Source organism: Lissotriton vulgaris, chromosome 1_2 (assembly GCF_964263255.1).
Source record: "Lissotriton vulgaris chromosome 1_2, aLisVul1.2, whole genome shotgun sequence".
Taxonomy (NCBI): Eukaryota; Metazoa; Chordata; class Amphibia; order Caudata; family Salamandridae; genus Lissotriton; species Lissotriton vulgaris.
In genome coordinates this window covers 74,576,804-74,597,516 of record NC_141686.1, presented here as the reverse complement: position 1 = coordinate 74,597,516, position 20,713 = coordinate 74,576,804, and the positions used below count along the sequence as shown (strand labels likewise).

General features: G+C 45.3%; 1 protein-coding gene across 1 annotated transcript in view; it reads left to right on the top strand.

Moving 5' to 3' along the window:
* SLC6A13 (solute carrier family 6 member 13) overlaps positions 1-20,713 on the top strand; it is a 758,242-nt gene that overhangs the window by 544,350 nt on the left and 193,179 nt on the right. The window lies entirely within an intron of this gene.

Below are 20,713 nucleotides of genomic sequence, written 5' to 3'. Positions count from 1 at the left end.
TAAGGAGTTAGGGCTGATGACTAGGCGAACCATAAAATGTAGCTGTACACTTAAGCGATGTTTGGAAAAACCTGCTTACAAGTTTGAGTACAATGAAATAATAAAAACAGAAGTCAACAATCCCATGACAGATGGGTGAAATCCAGCTTGCACATTCATCAGGCCAAAATGTGTGAGGGGTCATTCATGTTTCTTTAAGAGGCTTTATGACAAGAATGATTTGAGACGATTGAGATGACTTGAGAAGTCTTCTTGAAAGGCTCTGAGAGCAAAAAAAACCAAGCAATGCATTAGGTCTAGAATGTGCGTGAGTTTGAGCTAGTGGCATTGTAAATGACAATGCCTTTTATTTATGTGTTTGGAAACATCCAAGCAGTGTGTAAACACGCACTTTGTACTTTGGACTTCTAGTTGTTGCTTATGAGAAGCAAGGCTGGCAGAGTTACAGCCATTGTAATCGTATGAAAAGGTTGCTTGGCTTTCTTCTGGACCAAGTTAGATAAGATTTGTAAATGTTTCATCTCAGCCCACTGCTATTTATGAAATTAGCTGTGACAATTTCACATGATCTAAGTAATGCATGCCAATGCTACCATATCAAAGGAACGTCCCTAAATATTCTATCGGAAACGATAAGCAAAACAGATCTTGGTTACCAATTTGTCACACACTGCCTTATTGGCAGATAATCAATCACTCATAAAACTCTGCTTGCACAATTAGAGGTATAAGTGTTCACGCAACTTTTGTCGCTATCATCACTACTGGTGGAGACTCACTGCCCAAGTGCTAAGGTGAGAACACTGAAAAAATATCACATTAGTGCAGTATAATCTTGTGCTGCTAATCATGCAAAATAACCACGCATTAGGATCTCCATTAATCACATATATTTAAAGCTCCATAGGTTCTTAGAGATGGGCGGACCCTGTAGTCACACTACGAGGAAAGTACACTAATTAAGCATTCCTTCTTTCGATAATTAGACTTCTTAAAATTGGTTATCCAAAGAATGCTCTGAATGGAAAAATTATTGTAGAAGACTCAAGGCTTTCCTGCAACTTAATTTGTCAAGCATTTATGCCTGCCGTCATACCAAGAGATTCCTTCTAAGCCTTGTATATTGAAATACTGTTGTGCTTGGGGAGGTAAAACACAATCTTTCCACGTGATGCGAGTTTTTTTACTTTTTTATAGATTCATGGGATGTATAGGTTTGACTAGACCATGTTGTTCGCTGATGGGGACTATTTTACAAAAAATAGCATTTTGCTTATCAAGCTGAATACTGCTAGCTACGTTTAATGAAAGAGTGCGAACGCCATTAAAGTGGAAGTGCAGAATGGGGCGCTTTAAAAAAAAAAAGCATTTGTTTATGAAGCTGTAACGACCGGATTCTTGGGCCAGATGGGATCAGCTCCTCAGAGCACCTCCAACCCAGCCGGAACGTAATCACCTCCCTCCTTAGAACGTATTTACAATGGGTATATATTAAGCATGGGCGGAAAATCCGTTACGCTCGCGGATTTTGCGGATTTTCGGTAAATTCGCAATCCGCGAGATTCGCGAATTTCCCGCAAAATCCGCAAATCCGCGAGCAGCGGATTTGATGGCTTGCTCGCACTGTTTGCGTGAGTTCGCGGCTTCCCAGTTCAACTTCGCGCCCCGCGAATAAGCGCTAAATTGCAGAAATACGATCTTAGCAAAACTGAAACTACTTACCAGGTTCAAAAGTTCAAGCTCATCATTAGTAGCCATTTCCTGTAGTGCTTCCTGAGGGGCCCCTCCAGAGTTCAGTTGCCTACTTGCAACTATTATGTGACCCTGCTCTGACCCTCAGAATAGTTACACAAAGGTCCTGAATTACAGCTAAGGCAGACAAGCAGGAGCCAGGCTGGAAGTTCAAATCCAGTGACACATTAATCAGCCCCTAATTCATTATTGTCAGTTGGGGCAGGGCAGGTGTTGTAACTAATTTTGCAACAATGAAAGCACTTAGCAAGTGCAAAAGATCACTAATCAGGAAGCACTAAGGAAGCAGGTGCCAGCTAAAAAAATATTCTGTGACACATTAATCAGCCCCAAATTAATTCAGGTCACTTGAGGCAGGGAAGGTGTGCTTTGCTTTGCCACAACCACAACCAGAGGGTGCTGTGATGAAACAGAGGGTGGCATGGGTGGGCCAGAGGGTGGCATGAGTAGTAAGAGAGTGGCAGTGGTGACAGAGAGTGGCAGTGATGAAGAAGAGTGTCCCAAACAGGCTGGACACATAGAAACAACAAGTTCGCAAAACTTGCGACCCGACAGGTAATTTCGCGTTTGCGAAATTGTACAAAAAACTCGCGAACTGGCAGAGACCCGCGTGAACACAAAAAAAATCCGCAAATTCGCGAGAATTCGCGGATTTTGCGGATTGCGAGTTCGCAAATCCGCAAAATTCGCGAACGCGAGATTCGCAAAATTCGCCCATGCTTAGTATATATCTTGTACCTAAGGATGGGGAATTAGCAATATACATGCATAGGTTTTCTACAATATCCCACTCATACCAGTTAGTCTCACGGCGACTTAGGCCCAGACTAGTCTACCCTGGGGCAGTTCTGATTAGTTACCATTACACACTGACCACAGTCAGTGCTCACTCGGCAAGTCGCAATCCTGCATGCCTACACACTAGTCTGCAGCCCTAGTGCTCTCTTCCTCACAGCCCGGTACATAATCCGGCGGACCTACGCACTAGTGTCCCCCCTAGTGTTCTCTTACTCACAGCCCGGTCCACAATCTGGCGGACCTATGCACCAGTGTCCCACCTGGTGTTCTCATTAACGCCGCTTACTAACGACAATCACTTTCCTAAGAGCACCTTTGGAAGGAATCTCTCATTGGCTACTTGGGATATAATACTACAATATTAGGAATTACCACAACTTACCAAATTAAAGCATGTACCATCTATTCTTCACATCGAGGGGTCCCTCTCTCCCTCATTGCTCAGTCACCTCTTACCTGACCGGGGATTACATCCGTTCATGAAAACAATGCCTGACTAGAAGACCAGGTTACCCTGATTGAACAAGAATACGAGGCACATGTTGGTTCACTAAGAACTGGGGTATTTTATTACAATGATCATAAAAACACAATACCACACTATAACATATATCCTGCAAAGAAAAGTGAAAGGTTAGAATGTGCACACTATGGGCAGAAGTCACCTTATTGACGTGAAGTTGGGGCTCAGCAGTCATCTAGGTTCCCTTCTCGTCTGTGCCTTGGCTCGTCTTAAAGTCACTCTTCAGCAGTCACGAGTACACGTCTGCACCGCTATGCTCTGTCTTCTCTGCTTTCCTCCAAGTCACTGGAACCTTTTTTTTTTTTTGTGTAAGACATTTATTTTGCAATAAAGAGACAGAAGAGTTACACTGCGTCACACCAACAACCCGGAGGTAGGCCGCTATAAGGTATACAGTGCACAAGATACAGTAAAGCAGTCAGGGGGAGCACAACCTGTCCGGTCTCAAATTTCCAGATAGATATACAATACAGGAAAAAACATGTATGTGAACAGTGCAACTTCAGCGCGGTAAGTGGTCTTACTTTTTTCAGCGCTGTGGACAAGCAAATGTACTAGGAAGCAACTAGGCCGCCTCGGAGCGAGCAGCAGTCAGCAACCTGCTGCAGCGGCAGATTGAAAGGATCTGCCTAACAGCGCTGTTTTCTCCCAACCTTTCCCAACCAACAAAAATAAAACGAGAACAGTAAACATCGGTGCAAGTTCATGGAATCAACCACACAGCATTCCATACATTCATGGGGCTGCGCGGTCCTGCGCTGGAACGCTAGTAACAGAGGACGAGCAGTGGTGAGGATGGGGGCGCGGCGGCCTCCAAGCTTTCTCCGTGAAGACGGAGGGGGGGAAGGGGTGGAGGGGGACGAGGAGGAGGGTGCCGAAGTGGAGCCATCCATCGAGTTATGAGGTTGTAGGAGGGTCAGAGGGGGCAGGGCATGCAGCATACGCAGGATCAATAGGGCAGCAGGCTCGGAGCGTGTCCCAGTGCAGGGCAGGCCCGCGCTAGCGTGGGTCAGCTGTGCAGCAACCACTCAACCTCATTCCTATCACATTCAACCCATATCATCCGAAACACCTACATCAGGTGACCCTTCAGAGGTGTCCGAGCCCGCACGTTCTCTAGTCCATTGTAGGAATGGGTCCCAGATATCATTAGGTCTGGAAGCGGTGGGCATCGTCTCCCAATAGTGCGTCAGTTGTGCATGTCCATATGTCACATCCCTAATCCACCCTGTGAACGAGGGGAGAGCCCTCCTGCCCCAATGTAGTGAAATTTGTCGTTTGGCATAGAGAAGGAGTAGTGCATGTAGTTTTCTGTCGCAGGATTCAGTATCCTTAACATAGCCTAACAAACCCAGGAGCGGTGATGGTCTATCATTCCTATGTGTGATTTGATTGATGGCCGTGAAGACTTCCGACCAGTATTTACCCAACCTGGGGCAGCTCCATGCCACATGGAGAAAGGACGCATCCTCTCCTCCACATTTCCAGCAGGATGCATCCGCGCGGATGCCCATACGGTGTAGCAGTATCGGCGTACGATAATACCGGTGCAGAAATTTGAAGTGGATGAGCCGCAGCCGATAGTTTGGAGACAGTGCCGTGAGCTGCTTACAGCAGTACTCCCACATTTCATCAGTTAAAGGGACTGCCAGGTCAGCAGTCCAAGCCAGTTTGGCCGTGGCTACCGTTAGTGGGGCCTGCTCCTGCATGCAGTTGTACAGTCTCGACACCTGTTTTTTGGGGGAGGGTCGTGAAAGCAGATTTTGAAGGGCGTCCAGAGTTCGTGGCTCCTCCGGGAATTGGGGCCCCATCTTTTTGCAGGATTCCCTAAGGGAATGGTATAACAGCGCGTCTGCAAAAGATTCAGGCTGGTCGCCGTCGCTCGTGCAAATTTCTTCAAAGGTACCATCAGGATATATATCTGCAAAGGTATGTAATCTTTTCCCTCGGAGCATGAGGATGTCACCTCTGGCGCTCAAGCAGGGCAACATCGGGTTTCCCCGTAGGGGGATGGCTGGCGCGTAAAGCAAGGAGAGTCCTGCTCTTTTCTGCAGTTCGCGCCAGGCCCAGCGAACCATCTCCACGGTGTCGACCTCCTTTGAAGGACATGAGACCTTCCCGTATAGTGCCACTCGCAGCGGCAACGGGGCGACCACGGCCAATTCCACTGCAGCATGCGGCTGGTAGGGAGCAGGGAAGGCCCAGAAATGCAGAAATTGCGCTTGCGCGCAAAGGGAGTAGAGCTTCAAATCAGGAGCTCCAAGGCCCCCTTGCCGGAGCGGGAGCGTGAGCAGGTCCCAGGATACCCTCGCCTGTCCTCCGGCCCACACCAATTTCAACAACAGCGAGCGGACACGTACGTGAAAGTGTGCTGTCATGGGGATGTACCAGTTTCTTACCCCTCACGTTCTCAGTTCAGGTGCAATAGTAGTGGGCACAAGGAGTACTCAAACATCCATTTAAGGCGTAAAGGAGGCAGAGCTATAGTGTCCCAAAACTCACAGTAGTAGTACTTTTAATCATTATCACTGAGTTGTTCCGAAGTATCCTCCAGTCTGGGCTATTTCCTCCTGGCTCCAGCACTGCTGATATGTTTGGCGAACTTAAGCGCAGACTCCGCGTCAGTGAAGAAGTGTGAAGTGTTGTCATGTAGTACCTTCAGTTTCGCCGGGTATAACAGAGAATATGTCACACCAGCTTGCAGCAGCACTTTCTTCGCCGGTATAAATTCCTTACGGGCCGCTTGCACCAGGGGGGTAAAGTCCGGGTAGAAGGAGATGTTGTTCCCTTGATGTGTAATCTTACCCTTCTTCCTCGCCAGTCTCAGTATGAGGTCTCTATCCTGATAATTGAGCAATTTAGCAAGGATGGGACGAGGTGTAGTTCCCGGCGGAGGCTTTTTCCCAAGTGACCTGTGCGCTCTCTCGACCGTGAAGACTGAGGACAGGTTCGGGTCGAACAGTTCGTGTAATAGGTCTGTCACAAACGCCTCCATCTTGCCAGTGTTTGTTGTCTCCGGAATTCCCGTAATGCGGATATTAGACCTTCGGGAACGTGCTTCCAAATCGTCAGACTTGGCACGTAGATTGTCTATTTCCCGCTCCAGGGACGTGATATGTTGCTTGGCTTGCTGTTGGAATTCGCAGCATTCAGTTTGCCTGTTTTCTAAGCAGTCCAGCCTAGTTTCATGGGCATCAACCTTAGTTTTCACAGATTCTAGCTGCGAGGACATGGCGTCAAGTTTAGTGTCAATGCTCTTTAAGCTGGACCTCACCTCCATAATGAGCGCCCCAAAGTCTATGTCCGATGGTGTCCCATGCGACGACGATTCGCCACCATCCAGCTCTGTTGTTTGCTGTTTCGGAGGTCGCTTGTTGTCAAAGCTGATTTTGGGCTGTCTAGTCTCATTTTTCCCCATCTCAGATGAAAGGACGTTTCCGCAAGTGTCTCGGAGGAGCAGCACCCCTCTGCAGGTTGCACGGTCCCTGGCCGGTGTGGTGTCAAATCAGTTCAGGCAAATCCGGGGGGTGTTGATGCACCTGCCGATATTCTGGCCGCAATGGCGGGGCCGCACAGTGTTTGCGTTTTCTAGCAACGCGCAGGCCGGGGTGTTATCAAGCTGCCAAAATGGCGGGCACCGGAGTCTCAGTAGCGAAACCCCGTAGTTCCCAATACGCCACCAGTGCCAGGGGCAGGATTTAAATATCAGGGGTCCGGTCTGCTCGGGGCATAAAGGTGCAAGTGGTCATCCGATCACATTACCGGCCGTCAGCAGCTACACCACGGTGGAATGGTGCGGCGGGCGGTTTTTCGATAGCTCCCCACCTCGCTATAGCTCCGCACTTCACCCCTTTCGATGTGCGTGGTATTTGTATAATTTCAGGCACAGCCCCGCAGCCGAGCCCCGGCAGTTCCAATCTGCACGCGTCGGCTCGGGTGTATGGCCGAACCGTGTGTAGCGTCTCGGCGGGAATCTCAGCCAGGGAGGAAGCCTGGTCGCCCTCCGCGTTTCACAGGTCCACAGCGGTTCGGTCTGCCCCCCAGGTACAACAGGGACTCACCCGTGTCAGACAAAGCAGCGGCCCCGTTGCAGGCAAGGTCCCGCGCTTCAGTCCACCGGGCCGCCAGAGGACTCCAAAGCCGCGGTCTGTGGTGGTTCGCGATGCCCAGGGTCTGGCACTTCCGGCGAGGAGCAGAGCGGGCGTGTAGGTCGGCAGATCCCCAGATGACTCCAGCTCCTCGATGTCGCCAGCTATGCGCACCAACCTTAGGCTGAAGGATCTCCTGGGTGTCCGATGTCGATCCCTGAAAGAACGGGGGTCCGCAGGCACCAGGAGAAGGATAAACACAGGATTAATTCACGTAGCCGGCGGAGCTCACTCACTGAGCGGCCATCTCGCTGCTCGGCTAGCCACGCCCCCCCAAGTCACTGGAACCTTCCTTTTATTAGCTGCAGTCTCTCTCTCTCTGGCCGTTCTGCACTACTCCTCTCTCCTCTTCAATCTTTCTAAGAGAGTATCAGCTTTATGATCTTTCTCGGACTTCAAAATGGCGACTGTCTGCCTGGAAATAATTAATGGCATTGATGCTAACGGCTAGCTGCCGCCTACAGACTGACTGACTCACTGCCTCACGCTTTTGCTAATATGGAAGCTTGTCCTTTCATGGAAAGTTACGGCCAGTAACCTGCCGCCCACCAAATTCTTGTACCTCCCCGTACCAAGGACACGTTCCCAGCCGGCCGGCCTGATGTTGCGTCTTCGGAGTGGAGAAAAATACAGTCTTTCAATAAGGGCCAGCCTGAGCCGGTTCTCTCCAAGCGAACAACACTTTGAAACTAAAACATTACACTTGACCTAGAAGCATCTCAAGCTGCCGGGGCAGAAAGCAAGATGGAGTCTCTCCCGTTTGAGGCCTACAAGGCCCGAAATAAGCTTAACTACATAGAAGGTATACTAACACTCTTGCAAAAGGACGGATTATCACTAATACTAATGAATCTATCCCCTAATATAAGTTTATAAGCCTTGATCTAAGGAAAAGGGTACGAAAGTGCATTACTGTGCCTTATGAATAGGCCCTGTCTATAGTTCTAATCCTTGCACTAGAATGATAATAGACTAGAGTCACATCCAATCATCCTCCCTCAAAGGAGGGCAGAAAAATTCGGTCAGAACACATCACCCTTGACTTTAGTCTATTAATCATTCGCTATACGGAACTAACATCTGTGGAAGAATAATAGGAAACAAAACTAACTGACCTATTCCTCATGCCGGATCTACAGTATTGGAGTAGGGAAGGAATGCACTGAATAAAGCAGCAAATAGCTACTAAAATACTAATAGAAATCACAATACCCCCTAATATCGGTTGTAGGGAATGTAAGTCAGGTAACCAATTGAAGAGCCAGTCAAACCAACCCTGATCAATGTGTTTTCTAACCTCCGCAGTCAAGTCATGAAGTTTGTCAATATGAGCTTGAATAGACTTAGTGTGGTCGGAGAGGTTGAAGCAACAAAGACCTTCAAAATCAGAGCAATCATGTCCATGTTTCAGCAAAAGGTAATCAATGGCTGCACGATTTTGTAAGATAGCACGGCGTTCACCCTGGGCATCTAATAACATATCCGATAAAATTGTAGAAGTTTGATTAATTGATTTGACCATCCAACAGGCCATTTTCCCAATAGATTTGGCGTTATAAACAGCCAATGCTGGGACACCAATAATGGAAATAGCTAAACTAAGGTATTCCGATTTGGAATAAAGATGTAGGGAAGAATCACAGTCCTCATGTAACATCATAGCATCACGAACTATACGGGAATAGGTATTGGGATGTGAGGAAAACATTATTAAACTCAGTCTAGTGATGGCACACGGGCCTCCGGAAATATTTGCGGGAATATAGGGCCAAGAGGTATTGCCACAAGAAAATAACCAACCAGAAGGTAACAACATTGTACGGTAATGGCTAGGGGCAACTACTATACTTTTACAAGTCATATTATTTTTAACAGAAGTACATGATTTCGGGGGTCTTCTGGAACACAAAGTTCGTTCATGAGTCGAAAAAGAGGTAGCTGCTTTAAGTTTCAGTTTTACACATTCAGTAATTGCATTAGGATCACAAGTCAAGTAAAAAAGCACAAGTCGCCCTGCGTGATATTATAGGTAGTGATCTGAGAATGAATTGGGGGTATGGAATCTGAAAGAATAGTACATAAAGGACAATACTCGTGAGCGGCAAAATCGCCGAGAATTACATTGGGTCGGGCATTTGATATATTAAAAATATGCTTCAGAGTCTCCATCGAGGCAGGGACAGCAACCAAGCAGGTCGCTAGAATATCAGTTACTGAACGCATAGGTGTCAAGCAAAAATGCAGAGAATTAGTAACTCGTTTAGCCAAAGTTGTCCAAAAGTTCGATGATGAATCCCACGCAGCGAAGGAACGCGGTACTCGGGTTCTCGAATCAACCAAAGTCTGTGGGTTCCCTCCTCTCCCGACGTAGCAGACCAAAAGGAGTCCAACGCCGGCACATCCTGCAGCAGCAGTCCAGAGAATGATCTGAAAGAAAATCAAATACAGGCATTATTCATTCTCGTAGATAACATTTGTCAGCCGGGACAGCTTCCCAGCTATCTTTCCCTGGTCTCATTACCAATATGGTATTGTCATGACCGGTTGCAATGACTTCAGCTTGTTCAGGGGGATTTTTAGGCGATTGCACCCATATTCTCGCTCCAGGATTGTCCGAAGAGCTAAAGCCTTTCTGGCCTCGCACAGTTAGCAACGTTGGGGCAGTGCCTTTCTGAATCTCACCACTGAAAACAGGCATAATTAACAATTGAGCAACTCGTCAGTCTTTTGAATCGATAAATCAACCTCACTGCTGTTCAGCAGGAGAACCTTAATCTCTCCCTGATAATCGCTGTCAATTACTCCTCCGAGTACTTGAACGCCTTTTAAGGCCAAGCCCGATCTAGGGGCAATCAGTCCGAAATTTCCAGTTGGTATACAGACACCAACACCTGTTTCGATAATGATTCGATCTTTACTCTTAATCACAGTGTCATTCATGGCATGCAGGTCCAAGCCTGCGGAACCTGGGGTTGCTCTGCATGGAGCCAAGGCTCCGGGGGAAATTTCCCAGTACATAACAGTATTGCCAATGGTGTTGGGTTTCGCATCAATATTTGGGGGAAACAAACGCATTAAAGGAGATTCAGCATTTAAAAAGGGACGATTGTTCAGAATTAATAATGCTTGAAACAAATGATCTCTCCAATTTTTATACTTATTGTCAGTTAATTTTCGCAATTGTTCTTTAAGCAAACCATTCATTCTTTCAATAAGGCCTGATGCCTGTGGATAATATGGAATATGAAACACCCATTCAATATTGTTTTCCGCACAAAATTCCTGTACCAATCTTCCACGAAAGTGGGATGCATTGTCTGATTGAATTTGAAATGGAACGCCATAATACAATATAATTAATTCCAATGTTTTAATGGTATTCACTTGGGTAGCTTATTTGCAGGGAAAGGCCACTAAAAGGCCACTGTAGGTGTCGACAATTGTACAAACATATTGACAAATTTTGCTCATAGGGAGCGGACCAATATAATCAATCTGCCAAATTTGAGCGGGCAATTTTCCTCGATGTAAATGACCTTTAACAATTTGTGGTACTTTTCGTTGTCTGGAATGTTGACAGATGGGACAATGCAGAATAGTATCTTTAATGTAATTTAAAGGAATATAAATTCCTCGATCGGCGGCCCTCCTGCTAGTGGCTCTGTCTCCAAAATGTCCTGCTTTCTGGTGGGCCCATTTCGCCAATCCCGCCAAATCAGAATCTTGCATGTCCACCACTGCCTCAGCAATTTTAGATTTCTCATCTGCAATGTTATGAAAGAATTTGTCAAGGGAGTCTATCGGGGTATGAGCATCCACATGAAAGATTGTCACAGTACTCTGTGGGAGCATTTCCCAAATTTCTTGCCATAATTCTTTTCCCCACAGTTCTTTCGAATGCAATTCCCAATTATGAGAATGCCAAGTTGGTAACCAAACCGCCAGTCCATTAGCCGTGGACCAGGAATCAGTAAAAATATGACATGTGCCAGGTAATTCCTGTTTCAAAACTTGGTAAACTGCATATAATTCAGCAAATTGACTACTCTTTCCTTCACCAGTTGTACTCAGCAGCTTTTGTGTGCTCGGATTATAGGACACTGCCTTCCAATGCCGTTTCTCTCCAATGAACCTCGCTGAACCATCCGTAAACCACACATGTTTTCTGTCCTCCGCGGACAAATCATCAAATGACTTACCCCACTTGACAGGAGATTCCTGTACCACAGGTACGGAGCAATCACTCCCAGTCTCATTCGATGGCGCCAGCGCCACTTGCTCATGTAATGCTGCCACACCTTTCGGACCCACACGTGCCCTGTCCTGAATGTACCATTTCCACTTAATCACACTCGCCTCTTGAGCATGTCCAATTCGATGAGTTTTCGGCGAACTCAAAACCCACTGCATAATAGGAATTTCAGGTCTCAAAATCACATCATGACCCAAAGTCAATTGCTCGGTATCCACCAGAGCCCAATAACATGCAAGCAACTGTTTCTCAAAAGGTGTATAACGCTCACCAGCCTCAGGTAATTTTTAGTCCAAAAACCTAATGGTACTTTTTGTCTGCCTTGTTTTTGCTCAGACTCCAATTTGCATAAAGACCTTGCACGGACACATTCAAATCCACATCACCCTCGCACACAGGCCACAGATCCAAAGCATACTGAATTGCTTCTTTTGCCAAATTAAACGCATTCTGTTGTGGTTCACCCCATTCAAACACATTCTTTTTGCGAGTGACTCGATATAAAGGAGCCAGTATCTGACTCAAATGTGGAATATGTTGACGCCAAAAGCCGAACAAGCCAATGAAGGTCTGGGCTTCCTTCCGATTCCTTGGGACTGCAAAAGCTAAAACTTTTTGTTTAACCTGCGGGATCACCTCTCTGTGACCTTCATGCCAATTGATACCTAAAAACTTTACATTTTGGGATGGACCTTGTAGCTTATCAGGATTAATTGCCCAACCTTTTTCCCGTAAGCACTCAAGGATTTGATCTAATTGGGTCTGAACTTGATCTTGTGTTTCACCTTGAATCAAAATGTCGTCAATATAATGACATACCTGAATTTGCGGGTGTACAGATACTTCGGACAAATGTTCCGCCACCAGCCGGTGACAGATCGTAGGACTGTGTACATAGCCTTGGGGAAGACTTCTAAACGTCATTTGACGTCCATTCCATGTAAAACTGAATTGTTCCTGACACTCGGGGGCAATCGGAATTGAAAAGAAAGCATTAGCAATATCAATGGACGCATACCATGTACCTGGATGCTTTTGGATTCTTTCAATTAAGGTAATAATGTCTTGTACCGCAACAGTCAAAGGGGATGTATGTTTGTTCAGCTCTCGATAATCAACAGTCATGCACCAAGAATTATCACTCTTGCGCACGGGCCAAACAGGATTATTCCAAGCAGAAGAAACCAGAGTTATAACTCCTGCATCAACCAAATCCTGAATAGTGGCACTAATCTCTTCATGGCCACCTGGAATACGATATTGCTTCTGAGAAACAACTTTTGTAGCTTGAGGGGTTTTTATGGGGGGCATTCGTAAACGACCAACCCGTACGGGTCTGGACGATATGTAATGTTTAGTTCCAAATTGATAACAGCCGTCATCTAAATGCAAAGTCATTCCTTTTAAGATGTCAATTCCAATTATGTACTCCAAGAGTGGTACAACTAATACAGAATATTCTTTTCGGGGAATTCTACCTATTCTCATTTCAAGTGTAGTTTGCACTGCAGGAGTTTCCTTTCCACCTAAACCAGTAATTGTGAAAAATTGGCCTTTAAATTTCTTTGATTTTCCATGTATAAGAGTGGCCTCCGCTCCTGTATCTACCAATGCTCGGGCCCTTTGGATATTACAATGTTTCCAAAAAATTTCAATATCTACATAGGGTCTGTTGTCTTTGTGAGCCCACCTGCGTACTGGAGCTTGACCTATTTCCTAGTCATTCTTACTGCGTTCTGTCAACCAGGACAAATCAGGATAAATGCTCTCATGTTTTTTGGGTATCAAAACATCTTGTTCATATCCATCTCCATTACGAAATGGATTCTTGTCATCTGCATAGTACTGTGAATTACGATCGGAAAGCCTGTGTCGATCCTCCCTTCTCCTCAACTCAGGGGACTGATCCCTTTCATCTCTATATCTGTTGTAGCCACGATCATCTCTCCCCCTTTCTCTTTCCCCCTCTCGCCCTCTCTCCTTCTCACGACGAGGGGACACATCACGCTCGTATCGCCACTCACCATGATGATCAGAATCAACCCGACGCTTGTCATCACCACTGTCATCAGAACAACCACGATCACAATCATTCTTACGCACACGACGGGCACCCTCCTTACGATCCAAACCACGCTTGCGAAACATGTCCCACAAGCGATTATTAGGCTCACCATCAATGTCCTCCTTTTTCACACCGTCATCCAACAGCGCATTAAACATATCACGTCTAGAGAACGTATAATCTCCAGCAGTACGACCCTCCGGTCTGGACTGTCCGGTTTAAACCAGTCACCCAACTCACCAAGCTGACGGACAGATTCAAGCACCATAGATAAAGCACTGCCAGTTTGATTGATTAACAAAGTCATCATAACCTGCTTATAAGCAACAGGGGAAGAACGGATAATGCGATTCCACACAGAAGATGTCAATAAACCATCCAACAACCTGTCAGCAGTACTGAGAAAAATCGCAGTTTTCATCACCTCCTCTTTCAATCGCTGTGCCGCATCACGCACAGTGTACCACGGCTTGTCATTGATAGGCCAATCAGATTCAGTAGGGTATTTATGGTTACAGCCATCAGTCGCCAACTGGAGCAGGCTAATCTGGCCAGCACCATTAAAATTCCGAAAATGATCTTGTACAGTAGAATCGGAACTCAAAGAGCAAAATTTCAAGGCATCTCCTGCATCTAACATGATACCTGCAGCGCCCGATTCATAAAGGCGCACCATCCACGTAAGTAGGGCCTCACCAGGCCGTTGTCGAAATCGTTGCAAAATATCACTAACTTCCTGTTGAGTAAAGTCTTCCAAGCTATCCAAAGCAATACCATTCGGATTACCAGGAGCCTGTTGTAATTTGCGTCGAAAAACCGGGTGCGCAGAAACCTCCGGACGAGCATCGGAAGAAGCCCGATCTATAGATTTAGAGGAATAATCAGGACGAGAAACGTCATTAGAATGGGAAGAGCGACCACGGCCGCTAGAGTCATCATCTTTATCACAAGAGGTAGATTTACAATCACGTCCGGAGCAAGAAGTCTCGCGTCTGTCAGACTCCTCAGCCGAGGAACCAGAATCATTCGAGTCCCAGATATTACCGTCCCATTCATCGGGATTCCAATCCAGTCCAGGTTTCGCCACGACCAGATGCACTTTCCGCTTACAAACACGACCGCGTCGGTGTCTATATTTATATTTCGCAATGCGAACAGCAGCCCTTTCGGCAATAGTCTGATAAGTCTCAAGTTTGTCGGCAAGCAATTTATTTTGACATCGCAAAAGAGTATGCGCATTTTGCACCTCAACAAACTTCTCTTCCATATCCACAAATCGTTGTTGTAATTTCACAAATTTCTCATGAAGAATTCTGTATGCAGTCAAAACAATCCAACCTCTGCGTCCTAAAATAGGAAGCTCATCACCCTTCACTACTGGTGCCTTTTGCAAGCAAGAAACCACATCAGCAGGCTCTGCCTGCTCCAAACAAGAAGTCCAATTCTCACTCAAACCAGTAGAATCGGCCCACTCACGGGCCAAAGCCTCGTAAGGCGTTGATTCCCAGCCGGGAATTTCAACAGGCAATTTAAAAGTAGATTTCGATTTCCGCGAAAACATTTTAACACACAAAAAAGAAATACACAATTATGAACAAATAATATACAAAAGAAAGTACGTACGAGCCGAGCGCAAACCAACAAGATTAAACCACAGGCTTCGTAAACAGTTCGTGACGCCAGATGTAACGACCGGATTCTTGGACCAGATGGGATCAGCTCCTCAGAGCACCTCCAACCCAGCCGGAACGTAATCACCTCCCTCCTTAGAACGTATTTACAATAGGTATACATATATATATATATATATCTTGTACCTAAGGATGGGGAATTAGCAATATACATGCATAGGTTTTCTACAATATCCCACTCATACCAGTTAGTCTCACGGCGACTTAGGCCCAGACTTGTCTACCCTGGGGCACTTCTGATTAGTTACCATTACACACTCACCACAGTCAGTGCTCACTCGGCAAGTCGCAATCCTGTGTGCCTACACACTAGTCTGCAGCCCTAGTGCTCTCTTCCTCACAGCCCGGTCCACAATCCGGCGGACCTACGCACTAGTGTCCCCACTAGTGTTCTCTTACTCACAGCCCGGTCCACAATCCGGCGGACCTATGCACCAATGTCCCACCTGGTGTTCTCATTAACGTCGCTTACTAACGACGATCACTTTCCTATGAGTACCTTTGGAAGGAATCTCTCATTGGCTACTTGGGATATAATACTACAATATTAGGAATTACCACAACTTACCAAATAAAGCATGTACCATCTATTCTTCACATCGAGGGGTCCCTCTCTCCCTCATTGCTCAGTCACCTCTTACCTGACCGGGGATTACATCCGTTCATGAAAACAATGCCTGACTAGAAGACCAGGTTACCCTGATTGAACAAGAATACGAGGCACATGTTGGTTCACTAAGAACTGGGGTATTTTATTACAATGATCATAAAAACACAATACCACACTATAACATATATCCTGCAAAGAAAAGTGAAAGGTTAGAATGTGCACACTATATACTATGGGCAGAAGTCACCTTATTGACGTGAAGTCTGGGCTCAGCAGTCATCTAGGTTCCCTTCTCGTCTGTGCCTTGGCTCGTCTTAAAGTCACTCTTGAGCAGTCACGAGTACACGTCTGCACCGCTATGCTCTGTCTTCTCTGCTTTTCTACTAGTCACTGGAACCTTCCTTTTATTTGCTGCAGTCTCTCTCTCTCTGGCCGTTCTGCACTACTCCTCTCTCCTCTTCAATCTTTCTGAGAGAGTATCAGCTTCTTGATCTTTCTCGGACTTCAAAATGGCGACTGTCTGCCTGGAAATAATTAATGGCATTGATGCTAACGGCTAGCTGCCGCCTACAGACTGACTGACTCACTGCCTCACGCTTTTGCTAATATGGAAGCTTGTCCTTTCATGGAAAGTTACAGCCAGTAACCTGCTGCCCACCAAATTCTTGTACCTCCCCGTACCAAGGACACGTTCCCAGCCGGCCGGCCTGATGTTGTGTCTTCGGAGTGGAGAAAAATACAGTCTTTCGATAAGGGCCAGCCTGAGCCGGTTCTCTCCAAGCGAACAACACTTCGAAACTAAAACATTACACTTGACCTAGAAGCATCTCAAGCTGCCGGGGCAGAAAGCAAGATGGAGTCTCTCCCGTTTGAGACCTACAAGGCCCGAAATAAGCATAACTCCATAGAAGGTATACTAACACTCTTGCAAAAGGACGGATTATCACTAATACTAATGAATCTATCCCCTAATATAAGTTTATAAGCCCTGATCTAAGGAAAAGGGTACGAAAGTGCATTACTGTGCCTTATGAATAGGCCCTGTCTATAGTTCTAATTCTTGCACTAGAATGATAATAGACTAGAGTCACATCCAATCATCCTCCCTCAAAGGAGGGCCGAAAAAGTCGGTCAGAACAGAAGCGTAATGCAGTGAGCTGCTTCTAAAGAAAGGGGCACGACCATTAAATTGCAAGCGTGTATTGGTGTGCTTCAAAACAAAAAAGAAGACTCTGTCTGCTACAGTAAATACAGAGGGGGCAAGTCGTGCCACACTGGGTAACAAAAAAAAAAGAGGTTGTGGGAGAGCATGTCTTGCCTGAAATGGAAGGCCAGAGAAAGTCATTCAAGAAAATAGTTCTTGGAGTCTGTAATCAAAACTACAGAGAAACAACACATGTAACAGTGGGTGTTCCCATGGGAGGTTACAAGAAGAGAAAAGGCGGTACTATGGAGGGACTGAAAAGCCTATTGATCAATGACAAGCCACCATTTACAAAGGACAGTGACAGGAGCCATTTAAAATAATGGACGGAAAGTGGGTAGAGCTTCATGCCCAAATCCTGAATACAGCATGTCTCGAAGGGACAGCACAAGCGCTGCCTAGGCAAGACCTAAAAACAAAAACAAGCATTATCAAAGCCCATATGCTTCAGCTTTAAATAGCCAAGCAAATGGTTTTGCAAGTGTATGCTTCAAGACGAATGCGAAACCATGGTCAACATTCTTAGAATGGGTTTCCTGTGAAGACAAAACTGTTCCACAATGGCCGCCACATACCATAATGTCTACGTGAGTGTGCACATGTGCATCATGACGTACGTATCAAAATACATGATGGCCATTTTTAATTTACTGTACTAACATATAGGACTGTCAGTTTTGAACTGTAAATTAAAGTGTTGAATAAAGATAATAAAGTTGAATAAAGAAAATTAATGTGTGGAGAGTGGAAAAGAGTAAGCAAGAAATCTGGCAGCCAGGTCTTTACTGAAAAGAAATAATAATGATAAATTCATTAAACCACATCCCACGAGATTGGAAGCGGAAAAAGGCATGATGCAGAATGCATTAAGGAAGCGGCGGGGTTGTAAAAAAAAAGCACGCATGCAAATGGTGTAGGGCATAAAAAGTCAAAGGGGTAGAGAGCAAAGAAACACATGAACACCAATGGAGTGCCCAAAAGCAAATACAGAAAAGAACCCTCAGGTACACCATTCAGTCGGAACACTGTGAGTTTGAAATTATCTTGGGTGGGATTAATACAAGAATAGAGAGGGAAGCCATCAAATCAATTGCAGACAACTGAGATAGACAGCAAAGCCATGCAGCCATAATCAAGGAGCTGATCAAAAGCCCCTTTTAAGTATAGTTATGTATTGCAAACAGTAGATCTTGCCAACAGACTTCTGGAGCTGCTTGTGGCAGAGACCTAAAACCAATTAAGTAGAACACGTGCAGAGTCATTACCATATACCTAAATAGCCGAGAGGATCATTAAAAAAAAGCATTGGCAGCACTAATTATTTTGATTTTTGTAGAATTAAAAGTTGTATGATGCTTCATGAATGCCTCCAGCATCATGAGTTGTATCAGAGCAAGCTTTTGTCACGTGTTGATCCAGCATAGCACTTCACCAGCAATGCATAATTCCCTCTTTCATTGCAGAAATGTTAAACACTGCCATCATCAGTGCATGCTTCAGTCACAGAACCTGTACAACATAGACATCAGCATTTCAACTGCACAAAAAGAGTTATACTGATGTAGTAGATCTCGGGCACATCCATTTAACACACCACTCAAAATATACTGAATGGCACTTAGCACTTTAAGTTTCAATCATTCGTATCGATTCTACATAGAATAGAAAAAAACAGGTTATGGACTCTGAAATTATGCCGTCCCACAAACAGTATTTGTATTAAATTCCAGAAACTACTCTATTGTACTTAACTCCAAAGGGCTACCCAAGCTAATGTGGGTATAGAGATGTTGGAGAGAGAGAAAAACATTAAAGAAATACAATTACAACTTATGTATGAGTTGAAAAACACTGACCATCGCTCTCTCAAACAATTACCCCATAATAAGTCAAAGTGGCTCTCGGGTGTAGAGAATGCTGATCTCTCTCCCCCCCTCCAGTTAGGGCAATCTGCCAGTATCCTGAAGTGAGGTCGAAAGAACTCAGGAACTGGGCAGCCCCTAACCAGTATATGAGCTCCTCAGCGTGGACCATTAATTTAAATGTGCCATTGCTTTGTGCCCACAGTAGAACAGGAGATAGGGAGTTTTAAAGGTATATAGAAATCAAGCGGTAAGGAGCAAAAAGGGCCAGCCATAGTTATCGGGTCGTGGTAGACTGAACGCAGTCAGAAGTTCATTACGACAGTGATGAAGTGCAGTCCAGATACAAGATTGAGTTCAGTCCGCTGACAAAGTGCTTTGGGGCCTGGGGATCAAGATGTGAAGTCCTTGCATTTTGCTGCACTGGCCAGCATCGAGCAGCTGTCGATGGGGAGCTGCAACACAAGGTTTGTTGTCTAGAAGTGTCAGGCAGCAGCAAAGCCGGTGAACCGTCGATGGGAACTTGCAATGCGGGTCCTGTGTTGAGGTAGCCGCTGGGGCTGCAAAGACTTGCGCTGTGATACGTCTGCCAGTACTGAGATGCGTCAGCATCAAAGGAGCCACTGGGACTTATGAGGTCTTGCTCTTGTGTCCGTCATTGTCGAGGACAAGATGTATCTGTAGTAAAGAGGAATACACAATAAGTAGGTTCAAGCAGGTTTAATGCAGGAAGACAGCTTAACAACCACAGCAGGTAACAGGTATCCTCATCCAGGAATCATAGGCCAGTACCGCTCAAGGATAAACATTCCAACAGTAGGCACACTGCTGAGTGACATAGATGAGTTCTAAATGACATGTAATGGAATACCACACACCTCCCCCCTTTAAAAAAAACAAAAAATAAATAAATAAAAATAAAAGAAAAATGATGTGCAAGAAATTCAAACTCTAATAAAATCTTTGAACTTAGAAGGAGCAAACTTAGTACGTTCGCTACGTCTTAATGAGATCTCTTCACACACAACATCTGATTGATTGTCTATGACAACATTAGGAATCGGTCGAGGATCAGGAATGATTTGAAAATCAGAGTTACTTACAGGTTTTTTTTCCAAATTGTCATAAACTTCATGCGTGCCAGAGAACCCATCTGAGACATTGTCTGAGGGAAGTTTCCGCATACCGGAGAAATTATCTGAAACAAGTTTCTCTGGACAATCTGAGACAAGTTTCTCTGGAAGAGAAGACTTCTGAGAAGGAGTAACAAAGGGTTTGCATAAGGAAATCCTTCTCAAATTCCATATTTTCCCCCCTTCAACTCTGACAGCTTTGCTAAAAATTTCAATTACTTTGATGGGGTCAGACCATCTAGAGACATTCTTGTGAAACAAACCACCCATTTTAACACGAACCCGATCACCCACCTTTACACTGCAAGAGTTATACTTCTTTTTGGCAGAGTGCTGGGTCATGCTTTCTTGGTATTTCCCAATCCGATTCTTTAATGCCTTGAAATCTACCTCGTAGGGAGTATCACTTTTTAACCACCAGGGAAAAAGTTGAGAACCTGGTTTCCTCCCTCGCAATAATTCAAATGGGGATAAACCAGTGACAGAATTGGGAGACAACCGATAAGTTAATAGAGTAGCCTGGAGAGCTTTCTTCCACTTCAAACCACTCTTAACGGCCAATTGACAAGATTCTTTGATGACTTTGTTGAACCTTTCAACTTGGCCATTGGCTTGTGGAAAATAATTAGAAGTCCTTTTGTGAATAACCCCACATTTGTTTAAAAAACACTCAAA